Source organism: Leopardus geoffroyi, chromosome C1, assembly GCF_018350155.1.
Source record: "Leopardus geoffroyi isolate Oge1 chromosome C1, O.geoffroyi_Oge1_pat1.0, whole genome shotgun sequence".
In the NCBI taxonomy this organism is placed as follows: Eukaryota; Metazoa; Chordata; class Mammalia; order Carnivora; family Felidae; genus Leopardus; species Leopardus geoffroyi.
In genome coordinates, this window is record NC_059328.1 from 143,261,484 (window position 1) to 143,276,837 (window position 15,354).

The window sequence follows — 15,354 nt, forward strand, 5'->3', positions numbered from 1 at the left end:
TGGGTGATGGCCAGAGTTGATCTTCAGGGTGAGGAGAGTGCTTCAGGTAGAAGTAAAGTGAAGAGGCATGAGATGAGCAAAAGTGTATATCTGAGATCCGGCATGTTTGGGAAAGAGGGAAGAACCTGTCCTTTGTGATGGAGGTAGAGGGTTATTTAATGGAGACATTGGGTCATAGACAAACAAAGCTGGAAAGGGTTTGTTAGCAACTGCCTTGTAGGTAACCCCGACTGACCCTTCCCATTGTGGTAAGGGAACCAAGATCCACATTTCCTCTAAGATGTTAACTTCCATAAGTATTTCTTCCTAACATCCCCCAGAACAAATTTCACATTTTTTCCTGAGATTATTATCAAAAGGAACGACATTTCCTGAGTAGTCATCAACTGAGTATTTACCATCTATTATCCTTAGTGGATTTACATGAAGAGACGAAGAGTTCAAATTTAGATCGTTGTTGATAAACACTTTAGCACAGTTACCCCATTCCTGGCAGTGTTTTCCATGTCAGTAATTTTTAAAAATATTTAACAATAGGCACAAAGGTAATAGATGACATTGATAGGATTTTTATTGGGGGGAAAAACATATTGAGTGTCTACCGTGTGCCAGGCACTGTTCTAAGGCCCTTCAGTGATTTACTGTTCACCATGGCTTTATGGGATAGTGATGACTCTTATCCCTGCAAAGAAGCTGAGCTCTCTAGTGGTTAAGCAACTTTCCTGAGATCAAACAGTGAGTATAGGAGGCGGGATGTGAAGTGAGCTGGCCTGACTCCAACTTTTAAACCATGTTATCCTGCCTAATTATTCACAGGATGATTTTTTTTCTCCCTCAGTAAATAGTCTCTGTTATATCAGGGTGTCCACCTGTCTTTATGTCAGTTGTACCCTGCAGGAAGGGCTTTTGCTGATCCTTCTCAGAAAATGTGCCTTTTTCTACTTCATGCAAAGATGCCAGAGGAGCTACTGGAGACCCTCATCAATATGCTGTCAACAAAAATGATCAGTATAGCTTAGCTGTTACAAACAAGTTACATAGAAACATGAAAAAGTAATTTCTAAACAAAGGACAAGAGTCAGACAAAAAGTTCTGCATTTATATGATTTCATTTTTGCCTACGTGCAGATGGGAAGGCATTGAAAAAGAGTTTATCAAATGAAAATAGTGACTGTTTTTCACCAAAGGTGAGATTATCAGTGAGCTTTTTTCAGATTTTTGTTTGTACGATGTTTTAGAACTGATGTAAAATACATGTAGTGTATACCTATGAATCAGACGCCACCTAACAAAGAACCTTGAGTTTTGGAGTCTGGGTTTTATCTGGTAGGCAGCAGAAAGGGAAAACACATGAGGTAGTTGATCTTTTTGAGCGCGTAGGGTCTGGTGAATGCACTGGGTGTTGATTGGAGGAACAGATGGCTGATGCTTGGACCTCTAAAGGAGGTACCTGAGAACTTAGAACATAGAGCAAAGGCCAAGTATGAAGATGTTCCAGAATTGACTTGGTGGGCAAAGTGGTAAAGAGAAAATTTTGTGTATGATTGGTTAGAAGAGAAATAGAATCATTAGTAGAAACAGCAAAGTTGGAATCTGGAAGAGATCTCATATGTGGTTCTTTGAACACTTTTTGTTGATGAGGCACTGAGCTAAGACCTTATTGTCCAAGGAGTTACCTAGTTCCTGCAGACCTATTTCCATGCATGGACCAATGGCCCATGTAGTTGATTCGGCTTTGTTGCAGTAAATACTGGTGTCCACAGCAGTATTCCTGATGTTATTTAAATATATGGGAACACCAACTCTGTACCAGTTTGCGTGAAAAGTAAGAGGTGTTCTGGAAGAAGCTTTGAAGCTCTTACAAGTTCTTTTATTTCAATAGTAGAGCTTTACCTTCAATTTTAATTGTTGGGGGAAGAAAATCATGTAACCTCTTAAACCATTATAGTATTAGATTAAAAAAAAGATCTCTTAATTGTATAATTAGAAGCTAAAGCAGTTTTTACCTTGATTCAGAACAAGAAGAACAGTGTTCTGTTCATTTTCTAGTTTATATAAATTGGGGATGTAATTTCTAAAATTATCATTATTCTCTTTTCTCTTTCCTCTTCTCCCCTCAAGTTACACAAAATCAACTCAGATTTTTTTATAGTATTTTATAGTCTTCATTATTGAGAGTTGTAATCTGTGTTTTGTTCTAGAAGTAGTTCTTCTCCTTGACTGCATGTATTAAAACTTTCCGTATGGAAAGATATTGGAAAATCTAATCTATTTCCATAGAGTCCAACTTAAAGGGCGGAAAATTACAAATAAAAATAGGTAAAAAAAAAAAAAATGTTCTCAAAGCCTGAGTTCTCTCTGTTCATCAGATAGCGGATACTGTTTGAAATTTTCATTAACACTGAATTTAGAAGGAGAGAAAGAGAGGAAAGCAAAGAATAAAAGTAAAAAGGTAAGATAAAAAAGGCAAAAAAAAAAAAGAAAGAGTAAAGGAGGAGGAGAAAAAAATGAGATGTTGGTTAAAGGCAATACTTGAATGTTATTTCTGAGGGAAGAGAAATGTTCAAGATACTCCTTAACCTGATAGATTTTTGTTCTGAAGATCTAAGGTTCCAGAATGCAGTATCTATTTAACTATCTATAAAATACTTTCTAAATTTGCAGACTTTATAAAAATAATCTGCAACTACAGACTTCCAATTTTACTTTTCAGCACAATTTGTAAGAGAAACAACTGAAGGTGTTGGGTTACTGTGTTTCAGGTTTTTGTATTGCTTTATTTGAAGTTGTAAATAAAGAAAAACGTACTTGGATTAAGAATGTACATTTCAGCTTTTCAGCTAGGAGCTGATATTAATGGCCCTGCTAGTGAAATTGATGATAGCTCTATAGCTTGTGGTACACCATACAAGCAGATTTGTCAAGTGTTTTCCACTATGAGAAACATTTATCTCACTCGTTCCACCTCTTCATTGGGTCTTTTCTCCAATGGAAGACCAATTGAAAGAGGTTATGATCTGGAAGTCATCTGACCAATGCATTGTTGGGGATCTGTCTCACAGGTACTCTGTTACATATGATAGGGTCTGGGACCTCCCTCACATGTTATGATAGTAAAGAACTTGGCTCCATAGTGAGCGGACAGTCCATGTTAACCATATAGGGTTGAGGGGAAAATTTGAAGATGACACAGGAACTTCCTACAGCTGTGGTCCAGGACCTTCATCAGCAAGACTTAACCACATACTTAACAGGTGAATGGTGCTTTGCCAAAGTGCTGAGGATACAGAAAGATACATAAACTATTTGTATAAGATTCATGGTTACTAAAGGGCATTTTCATGCCTACATCATTAAATCTTCATGAATTTTGGGGGGAGGTATTCAAGGACTATTAGCCTGATTTTACAGATGAGGAAGCTGGGACTCAGAGAAGTTATCCATACCTAGTAAGTGACAGAGCCAGGGTTCATAATCAGTCTTCTGACTTCTGTGTCAGATGTCTTTATGATTTGATTGAGAAAACATGTGTATGTGTGTGCTCCTGCACACTGACCTATGTTAAGTGTCATATGAGTATAACCAACACCAGTGTATGGAGGCCAGAGTGAACAGTAAAACCTAGGAAAGATTCATGATGTGGTCTGGATGTGAAACAGCAGTGAGTAAGACTTGGAGGAGGGACTCTGAAAGGGGAGAAGGAGGGAGAGTGGAATGGGCAGTGGTTCAGTGGTAAGACCACATGGTTTGTTTAGGAAACAATGAATAGATGAGTCTGGCTGGAAGCAGTTTAGAAGCAGTTTATGTAATATTTTGAAGGCCAGGGTATGGAATTATCATTTTAGCTCATTGGCAATGACCTATTGAAGGTTTATGAAAAGCAGGGATGATTTGGAACAAACATAGAAATATTTCTATTTAAAGGTCACAGGAGATAGATGGTTTCCTTGAACACTTTTCACGTAGGGATATATATGAATTAATTAGTAACTCAGTGGCAAATACCTTTGTCAGAGGGAATGTAATGAAAGCTTAGAAGATTCAGACAAATAAGGCTCTCCATTCATATAGTGGGTTGGCAGGCTGTTTGCCCACTTACTCTGTTCAGAAAGCATGTATGGAGATCTTTTGATTCATAGGTTCTGTCTTGTCAGCTGGTCCTGTAGGAAGTCTAGGCAAACAGAAAATTTCAAAAACTAATTAAAAAGGTCCATTAGGAGATTTGGGTATTTCTGACTCCCTCTGCCCTCCCCTCTGTTTCCTCTTCTCTCTTCACCTCCACTCTGAACTATCTGGATTCAACTGTTTGCACTCTGTTTCTTTTGGCTGTGGAGACCGTCAGAAAGTGCTTATTTCACTTTTTTTCAGCATCATATATTTTACGAGGTTAATTGATAGAAGAAATATGCCCAAGTGATGTCATGTCTGAAGAGTAAGCGAGGAAACCTAAAACCCCAAATCTTGGTAAAGTTATATTAAGCCCAGACCTTGGAACCATAAAAGACTAGTAAAATTAGGTCAAATCGTGTGACATACCCAGTTGGCATTGCAGCCCTATTGGGTTGAAACCTTACCTTAGCTTCCAAGGAAATTCTAATTACTGTTCTTTATTTATAGGTAGATATTAGTTTGGTATCTGAATAGTTAGACTGTGTGAAAACACTTTTTGTGAGAGAATATACCTTTTCTTTTTCCTGTTGCCATTAGGACTTCGATATTACAGACTTCACACATGTTGGCAAGAAAGGTCTACAGACTTTCGAAAAACATTTTTTTGCCAGACTCTGGGAAAGTCTGGTTTAGGTCAGTTCAGGAAACACTCATTCAAGGTTCCACAGTAATATATTGTCTGTGGATAATACAAGGTCACAGGGAGAGACAGACATGTACACCAACCCACATACAAGAATGTGTCTCCATGTCTAGAAGTAAGTATATGTTAAAACAGTAAATTCTGATCCGACTTACTTCAAGGTATCACTGGGTGAGCAGCAGCTTGTCTTGACTGAGTACTTGGTGCTTTGCAGATAGATCTCTGAACATATCTAGCATTGATCACATCCAGCTTTTGTTCAGAAATAGTGTTCTTTCCCCTGTACTTCCAGAATTATCGGACATGCTGTGTGTCCTTCATTCTTAAGCTTATCACCTCTTTTTTTTTTTAACATACCACTTTTATTATTTTTTTTTATTTTGTTAAGAACACTTAACATGAGACCTTATCCCCTTAACACATTTTTAAGTGTACAATGCAGTATTGTTAATTATGGGCACAATGTATAGTAGCTCTCTAGAACTTACTTATCTTGTGTAACTGAAACTTCATTGTCATTGATTAACAATTCCCAGTACACCCCTCCACCCAACCCCGGGCAGCCAGCATTCTGTTCTCTGCTTCTAAGAGCATGACTGTCTTAGATACCTCATTTAAATAGGCTCATACAGCGTCTTTCCTAATGGGACTAGCTTATTTCACTTAGCAGGATATCCTCAAGGTTCATCCATATTGTTGCCCATTGCAGGATTTCCTTTTTTTTTTTTTTTTTTAAAGACTAAATAATATTCCATTGTATGTGCTTACATCTTACATTTCTTTTTTACTTTTTATTTTGATATAGTTTAAAAAATGTAATAATAGTACAGTAATCTGTCTTATGCTCTTTATACGGATTCAAGAATTAACATTTGTCCATTTATTCCTTGCACACTTGTTTTGTAAACATACACACCTTTAACCATTTGAAGGCATGTTACAGAATTGTGCCCTTTTACACCTAAATATTTTAGTGTAGATTTCCTAAGACAAGGATTCTCTTACATAACCATGGTACAATTCTCAATATAAGAATGTTTTAATATGGACACTGTTTCTTAGTCCAATCTGTTAGTTTCATCTATTACCCTACTGTCTTTCATAACATTTTTTTTTTCCCCCAAACCCTGTCCAGGATCCAATGTAAAGATCATTTATTGTGCTTAGTAGTTGTGTCTGTGTAGTGTCCTTGAACTTGGAACAATTCCTCATCCTTTCTGTGTCACGGCTTAATATTGTGTGTGTGTGTGAGAGAGAGAGAGAGAGAGAAATATTTTTTTATTGAGATAAAATTTTATAATGTGTAAGTTTCAGATGTACAACACTATTTGAAAAATTTGTATATTGCAATATGATTGCCACAGTAGCATTTGCTAACACCTCTATCATGTCACATAATTCCTATTTCTTTTCTTCATGTATTCATCTGTTGATGGACATTTAGATTGTTTTTACATCTTGGCTATTATAAATAATGCTGCAATGAATACAGGTGTGCAGATATCTCTTGCAGATTTTGATTTCCATTCTCTTGCATAAATACCCAGAAGTGAGGTTGCTGGATCTTATGGTAGTTCTATTTTTACCTTTTTGAGAACTCCATACTGTTCTTCTTGGTGTCTGTATAACTTATATTCCCACAAACAGTGCATAAGGACTTTAATTTCTCCACATCACTGCCAGAACATGTTATCTCTTGTTTTTTTTGTTTGTTTCTTTGTTTTTTGATAGTAGCTATCCTGACAGAGGTTAGCTGAAATCTCATTGTAGTTTTGATTTGTATTTTCCTGATGACTGGTGATGTTGAGCATCTTTTTAGATACTGTCAGTCATGTGTATGTCTTCTTTGGAGAAATGTCTATTCAAGTCCTTTGCCCATTCTTTAATTGGGTTATTGGTTTTTTTGGTTTTTTTTTGTTTTTGTTTTTTGCTATTGAGTAGTGGAGTTCTTTGTATGTTTTAGGCATTAATGGTTTGTAACTATTTTCTTCCATTTTGTAGGTTACCTTTTTTTTTTTTCCAACGTTTATTTATTTTTGGGACAGAGAGAGACAGAGCGTGAACGGGGGAGGGGCAGAGAGAGAGGGAGACACAGAATCGGAAACAGGCTCCAGGCTCCGAGCCATCAGCCCAGAGCCTGACGCGGGGCTCGAACCCACGGACCGCGAGATCGTGACCTGGCTGAAGTCGGACCCTTAACCGACTGCGCCACCCAGGCGCCCCTGTAGGTTACCTTTTAACTCTGTTTCCTTTCTGAAGCTTTTTAGTTTGATGTAGTCCAACTTGTTTGTTAGATTCTTAAACATGAGACACTAGTTCACACTTAATATAGCTTCCTTTTTAAACTCTTACAATGAGTCGTCGTTTAAGGGTGGCAAAACATGACTCCAACCAGAAGTCTAAGAAGCATTAACATGTAATTCAGGCTACTAACATGTGTCTGGCAAGAAAAATTCCTGTGTGTCTAACTTGTAGCCACGCAGATTCCAAGATCCTTACTTTCCTAGGTTTTCTTTCCTGGCCTTGCCATTCTTTTTTTGGAGTCAAAAATTCAGGTTTTACTTGCCTGGTCATTTCTTAACAGTATCAGTCAATGGATTGGAGCTCACTCATCAGTCATTCTGAAGAGCTTTTGAAGTAAATACTTTCTTGGGGTACCTGCATGGCTCAGTTGGTGGGGCTTGACTTCAAGACCTTGAGATCAAGAGTCACGTGCCCCACGGAGGCGTGCCTGGGTGGTTCAGTAGGTTAAGTGTCCAACTCTTGGTTTTGGCTCAGGTCATGATCTCGTGGTTCACGAATTTGAGCCTCACACGGGGCTCTGTGTTGACCATGTGGAGCCTGCTTGGGATTCTGTCTTTTTGCCCCTACCCTACTTGTGCATGCACATTGTCTCTCAAATACAAACTTAAAAAAAAAAAAATCTGTTTCTTAAAAATAAATAGAATGAACCAAATACCCTCTTTCCCCATGGGACCTGCTGTCACTGCTCTGCAGGTTGACATGCTCACCACCTGCCTCTCAGCACACTCATTGCTGCGCATGAAGTAGGTGGTTCAGATGGCAGTTGTCACCGTAGTATTAAACAGGAAATGTTTTGTATAGGTTTCTTAAAACATATCTAGAAATTGCTTGGTTTTTTAATGCTTATTACTCATACTAGCTTTGACTTGTACCTTCTTATTTTGTATACATATATATAACTACTGTTGCATATAATTAATATAAATGGTTAGAGTCAGTTCTCTTGGGTTTTGGTCTTAAGTCGGTTTTGTAATCTGTTTCTGTCCATATTCACAGAATCTTTTGAATTCCAATTGGCAGTTTTTCCAAGACAGTGTGTCTTCTTCAAATGCTAGGGTAACATTTAGGTTTGAGTTCAGTGCTTGACAGAATAGCAGACAGTTCTCAAAGCTGATGAAAAGGGTCTGAGAAATTTGGTGGTGTTAGTTTGCTACAAGGTTTTGGTCAAAATGACTTCTCAGAAGATAGGATTTCCTTAAAATTCTTGAGACCTCGAAAAAAAAAATGTCTAAATATTCATCTCCCATTTTCTTTGTTCTATAAATGGTAGGAACTCCAAAAATTGGACGGGGAGCTGTTTTCTGCCTCTGGGAAATCATCTTTTGTATCCAGGCATCCAGAGCCCCAGAGCACTGCTTGCCTGAAGTGGGGAAGAAAGGTTCTCAGGACAGCCTACATTTAGGTACTGCGCTCCAGTGGTGCAGGCATTGGTTCACAGTCCCTCCATTAAATAGTTTATTCCCTTGTTTTTTCCTCTGGAATCTGAAGGAGTTCTCTCCAACCCTTATGTCTCCGGGAAGCTGTCCAGAGTCACCAGAGAGACCTGATTGTTTTAGGACCTCATTAGACCTGCTCCCATTAACTTGAAGGAATAGTGACACATAGTCAGAATGACTTCATTGGGCAGAAAATGATCTCTAAATGTCTGATATGGATGTCAGTGAAAATGAGGGAGTCAGGACTCTTTCAATGCAGTCATCCATAAAAACAATGAGGAAACTGGCTAAATATGCCAGAAACCATTTTTTTTTCCCCCAGAATTCCAGGAATTAGCTAGTCCTGCAGCAATCCGGGGAGCATGTGTTTAGGAAAAATGACTCAATCTTGGTAGGAACAGCTGGCTTTGTGGCATTTCACTTACCCTGACCAAGCCCCCCGGCCCCCTCCCCAGTTCCACAGTAGCCTTGAAAACCAGGAGCTCCATAATCACAGGGAAAACCATCAGCTTGGCAGCCAGCAGGGGGGAAGAATGGAAATGAACTTCCTTCCAAGCCTCTTCCTCCTTGTCCTAGATTAAGCTCTGATGTATTTACTGTGAGATTTGAGAACTAGGGAAGATGCCGATTTTAAGCCTCTGTTAAGGGAACTTATACCATTCTTTCTTGACAGAATTTGGGATCATTAGAGACAGGAGTAAGGCTCCTAGGAGGAAACCAGGAGAAAACTAGTGCTGCCTCTCACTGGGGCCTTTTAAATATAACCACAGTGAACCAGAGGGATAGTCTTCAGTTGGCTCTGTTGAGTCTGTTTTATATGAAGTTTCGTAATAACTTGAGGAAGGAAATATTGTAGTAATTGGTTTCACTGTGTAGAATTCTATAATGGTACATGTACCAAGTCTATTAGATTACCACAGAAGCACCCACATCTCCTGCTGACTCACCCATTTAATCCTTGTAAAGCTCAGGTCTTTGTGGAAAGTTTTTTCAAAGAGCTAAACTAAGATGTGATCAGTGCTTGTGTAAGGTGAACATGGCTTAGCCAGAAGGCCCGCGGCATGAACCGGATGCAGGCTCCCTTATCTGCTGTTCTTTCAACTGTGGTATATGGAATCTTATTGACGTGTGTCAACGTGATTATGCACCAGCACCTGTGCATACAACGTTTGGTTGTGGTGACTAGTTTCAAGCTGCCTGAGTTTTTAATTGGTAACTGATTATTGCTGGGATTTTCCAACTCAGCCTAAGGGAATCGGTGTAATTCATACATTTGGTGGAGTTTTGCATGGCACTAATCAGTTCCCTTCATCCTTTTTTCTGTGGAAACTGTTAATCATTGTATTCAGCCTTATTGGCATCCAGGTGGACATTTGGCACCAGGGAACAAGATTTTTTTCAAAGCCCAGTTTTTCTGATGATACTTTTTTTTTTATTAAAAAATTTTTTTATGTTTATTTTTGAGAGAGAAAGAGAGACAGAGGATGAGTGGGGAAGGGGCAGAGAGAGAGGGAGACATAGAATCCAAAGCAGGCTCCAGGCTCCAAGCTGTCAGCATATGGCTCAGACCCATGGACCATGAGGTCATGACGTGAGCTGAAGTCGGACGCTTAACCAACTGAGCCACCCAGGCACCCCTGATGATACTTCTTTTGTTACATGGGTTGTGGCGGAATTTGGGCTTCTCACAGAAATGTTACACTTTGCTTTTTGAAGGTAGAGCAGGACCAGCTCTGCACCTAAGAGACATTTTGGGAAACATTCTGTAGGGTGATTGAAGTGGAAGAGGCATTATGATCACATCCTTAGTTAGCCCTCTGTGTTTGTGGGGATCTAAACCTAGACCATCCATAAGTACTTGCTTTTGTGCAGCTTCCCCCTCCCCCCTTCTTTATATGGAAAGTAACACGCAGCCTTAAAATATGAACAAAAATAATGAATCCAAGGATCACAAGGTGGGTATGTTTTACATCTGCACTGTTAATAGTTCTTGTTCAGTTGGGTTCACTGTCATGTCACCTTTATGAGGCTTTCCCTACAATTTGTCCATTCCTTTTAGATTTACTTCTTGAATTAGAGCCCTGTTGAAAAAGACCTCTGATCTGCCTAAAGACTGTTACCAGGAATAGGTCTGTATTAACTCAAATTGGGCTTGATTGAGAAAAGGTTGACTCTGTGGGGATTTTAAATATGATACTTTGCAGAAAAAAATGTTCTCCTTTATGATGGGACTGTCGTCACTCTACCATCTTGGGCTGCGCAGGTGTGTGTACTGCTGAGTCTATTTTATGCATTGTGATGTGCATGTGACAGAATGGTAGGCTGGGGGTGGAGCACTTCATACAGGGGCTGTCAATATACTCATCTGTTGCATCCTAAACTAAGTGATGAGCCCTCAAAGGCAAAAGCAGCATCTTTCATTGTCTTTCATTTTTCCTTAACACTTAGTAGAGTTTAGCATAAACAGGAAATGCTTAATAAAACCAGCTTTGGAGCTCAAACAAGAGATTTGGTTTGGTTTCCTGTGGCTGTGGAGAACATCAGAGGCCAGTACTCTTATTTTATTTGTAAGTTTTTGTTTAAATTTCAGTTAGTTAACATACAGTGTAATGTTAGTTTCAGGTGTACAATATCGTGATTCACCATTTCTATACAATACCCAGTGCTCATCACAACAAATGTACTACTTCATCGAGGCCAGTACTTTTATAAATTTTAAAAACAAATTTTTTAATGTTTATGTTTGAGAGAGAGAGAGAGAGAGGGAGAGAGAGAGCGCGCACCAGAGTGTGAGCGGGGGAGAGGCAGAGGGAGACATAGAATCAGGAGCAGGCTCTAGGCTCTGAGTTGTTAGCACAGAGCCCGATGCGGGGCCTGAACCCGTGAACCATGAGATCATGACCCGAACCAAAGTTGGACACTCAACTGACTGAGCCATGCAGGCACCCCAGTACTTTTATAAATGAAAAAAAAAATGTTTATTTTTGAGCGAGGGAGACACAGACAGACAGAGTGTGAGCGGGGGAGAGGCAGAGGGAGACACAGAACTGTAAACAGGCTCCAGGCTCTAAATTGTCAGCACAGAGTCCGATGTGGGCCTGAACCCACAAACCGTGGGATCATGACCTGAGCCAAAGTCAGACACTCAACCAACTGAGCCATCCAGACACCCCAGTACTTTCATAAATTTTTAAAAAGTGTTTGTTTTGAAAGAGAGAGAGAGAGAGAGAGAGACTAAGTGGGGGAAGGGCAGAGAGAGAGGGACAGAATCTCAAGCAGGCTCTGCACTGTCAGCGCAGAGCCCAACATGGGGCTCAAACCCACAAACCATGAGATCATGACCTGAGCTGAAATCAAGAGTCAGATGCTTAACTGACTGAACCACCCAAGTACCCCAAGGCCAGTACTTTCAGATTGCTTACCTTGTCCCGGTGTCCTTGTTGTGGTTAAGTGGATCCAAGAAATTATTATTCTTAACTCTTTTGGTATTTTAGCATCAACCGGTTAAACAGATCTGTTAAAACCAGCTACACAGGGACAGTTTTTTTTGGGGTATTCTATCAATATTGTACATTGGAGCTGAATTTCAGACTGTCCAAAAAGAAAAAAGTAACTCAGTTGATATTTAAGGCAAATGAACCAAATATCTACCTAAATAGGTAGTCAAATACCACAAAAAGTGCATGTTGGAGAGTAGATTAACGTACATGCGAACCCATGACACAGCCCCTAACACCAAGCCTTAGAGATTCAATGTGATCCTAAATTATTTACGAATATTTTGTATTTACAGAGGTAAAGAGTTGTGACGTTTATCGGGGTGCATTTACTTAATGGGAGAAAATTCTTTCAGAGTAACAATTCCAAAATAAATAGAGCAAGATTTCCTATTAAAACAAATCTTCACTTTTCTGATATGTGATAGAGGATAAAGATTTAAAAAGAAAACTGCTTCCCAAGTGCGTGGACCCGTGTGTTCTGAAAAAGATGCCTAGATGCTGCTGTTCTTAACAAACTGAACCTTAGTCCTGCCTGGAGAAATAATTACTGGGAGTGGGGTAGATGATGCCTGTATGGACCCAGTGCTGTCAGGATGATGGATAAGAACGTTTGACAAGGAACTTGCCAGCACAGATGGCTGTAGGCAGTAGCTGTTTCATATGATAACCCGACAGATTGTCCATGAGTTGTAACTTGTAAAATGACACTGCCCTGCATCTCTGTGAGGACACTTAAAGTCTCGTCTCTTGATTTTTACTTGCTGTGTGGTTGTAGTTTCTTTGGGCTTGAGTTTTCTTAGCTGTATCAGGGAAGATTGGAATAAATGATAGCACGGATCTCTCTCAGCTTTCAGTGCTGATTGTTTTGGTTAGTGGTTGTACTGGTGATTTTTAAAGAACACAGTGATGCAGTGATTTTAAACACAACAGGTTCAAATGTTGCCTTTAATTCTTTAGTTTTCTATAAACCCAAAACGGTAGAAAAATAAATTGTAGATCAAGTGCCATACATTTTAGAAAAGAGCTAATCTCTATTTTTTAAACACAGAATATCAACAAATCAGATACACGTTTTTACTTATTGACATATTTTTAAGCTCCTTAAGTATTGATAAGTATGTACTGTTTACATTAAATACGTTTTAAATATTGATCCAGAATGTGTATTTGAGATTACCTACCTACTACAATGAATAGAAGCCTTTTGTGTTAACTTAGTAATTAGAATATTATAATTAATCTGTTTTTGCTAGTTTCTACCAATACAAGTAATGACAAAGACATATTCAATCGTTAGAGTTCTATTACAATCCTGAAGCTGAAGAACTGGATTAACAAGTAAAAGGAAGGAACTTGCTATGTTGCTTTACATCTCTTAGGAAACACCATTATGGGTGTATGTTTGGTCTACTTGGCAGAACCATTAAAATGTATATGGAAGTGATACAGAAACACACACTGACCTGTCCATCATCCTTAAAGAGTCCCTTGCTTTGGCCAGTGAATCTCCTGTAGTCGTTGCTGCACGTAAATATAATTTAGTAAAGGATGTTTGATTCCCTTGAAAGTCACCTTTTTTCTTTTTCCAACTTAATCACAGATAACTTCATTGTGCTCTGGTAGCCACTGCATTCAATTAAAAATGCCAACCGTCTCTCTCATCAGCTATGATATACTTGACAGGTGACACCAATAAAGAAATGCAAAACAGGTTAAAATAAATTCAGAAAGAGGAGGGGAAAGAATTTCTGAAAGAGACCAGGAAGACCACAGACATTTGGGTCAGGTTGGCTGCATGGCTGTTATTTAAAGAGACACCAATGTCTGTGAGACCTCCATAAAGTGTGTTAGCAGACATGCTCAGGCTGGGGCTGTGGTGAAGGGACACATTTTGCAAGTGTATTTTAGAGGTTGAAAGTGTCCTTACTATCACGCGAGTCTGAATTTGTTTCCTTAGCTTTGTTTTTGCATTCAGAAGTGAATTGTTAGGTCAACTTCCATGCTGCATTTTTATTTCTAAGTGTGAATAAAGCAGGAAAGCCCTTGAGTAAAGCATTCTTCTTAAGACTTCCATCAGCAAACTATTTTATCCATTCAGGTATACGGAGGCAAGTTGACGTATTGAAGTGCTTTTCACCAATTTATTTGGCTCATTAGTAGGCTTATGTGAAAAAAAAAAATCGTCCTCTGTTTGATAGTTTTTGAATAGAAAGTGACTTAAAAGGGCTGCTCAGCTGGATAGCTTCAGACAGACCTGCCGGTTCAGTGTTCAACTCATAGCCTGCACCTGTGGGACTTTTGAAAGCAGTTAACGTTAATCATAACTTCCTTTAAATGTTTTAATTAGTTCAGGAAGAAGGAAGGCCTCGGGCTGATGTTTTATAGATCATTTCTGTCATTGACTCTATGGGAGAGTAGTTGACAATTTTTGAAATTGGCTTTTATGTTGGTCTTGGAGTTGCAGAGAAAGCTGTATTTGGGGGCACTGACTAAAAGCTCACATTGACGCTCTTGGCGTTGTTCACTTGTCCGCTAGCACTGTGTTTACCTTGCCCCTTCTTTACTACCTGCAGCCTCTGCTGAATCTCTAGACAGGGGAACTGAGGCTTAGCAATGTAGGATCTCTAGAATGAGTTTTAACATTGAAACCTCTTCACCGTGCGACATGCCAACACATTACCATGTAAGCTTCAGCTTCCATACCGGGCTTTGGGTGAGGGATCAGGCTGTCGAGGCATTTGTATACTGTTAAGGTCTTGGGTACAGTTAAAGTCTAACATCACAAGCTGATATCAAAGCTGGTAATGTGTGACCTTGCCTAGCCTTAAACTCCTCTAACAGGGACTCCTGAGAGCAGTAATGGGAAGGTGCAGTTAAACTGGGGGCAGATGACTGGCAGTCTAGGTATAAGCTAAGGCTTCACCCCTTCGCTTGTTTGCAAATGCAGTCTGCATGCATGCTGTTTGAGATCACCTCTGCGAATCTAGCTTGGCTTCCTGATTGGGAGGCTGGGGTTGTTGGCGGATCTCCTGTACAATCTGATGTGCTATATGCTGTGAGTGAAGTTGAGTTTCATTGTCCATGGTATCTGGCTTGATGCGATGGTGACCAGTACACAGAATCGTGTAGGCTTTGCAGTCCCCGGAAGTAGCTTTGTGGTGATGGATTTGTGGTGGTGGTTTCAGCCTGTAATCCTCACTTAGGTGCAGATAAAGATAGAGAACAGTTTCCATTTTTTAAGTGGCTGTGTCTGTGCTAAGAAGGTAACCTGTAGTTTCATGGAAGTTTCCCTTTTTATTTG

The 15,354-nt window shown here is 39.4% G+C and overlaps 1 protein-coding gene across 12 annotated transcripts in view; it reads left to right on the top strand.

Annotated features, from left to right (window-relative positions):
• FMNL2 (formin like 2) overlaps window positions 1-15,354 on the top strand; it is a 314,932-nt gene that overhangs the window by 231,478 nt on the left and 68,100 nt on the right. The gene's annotated exons all lie outside the window — the stretch shown is intronic.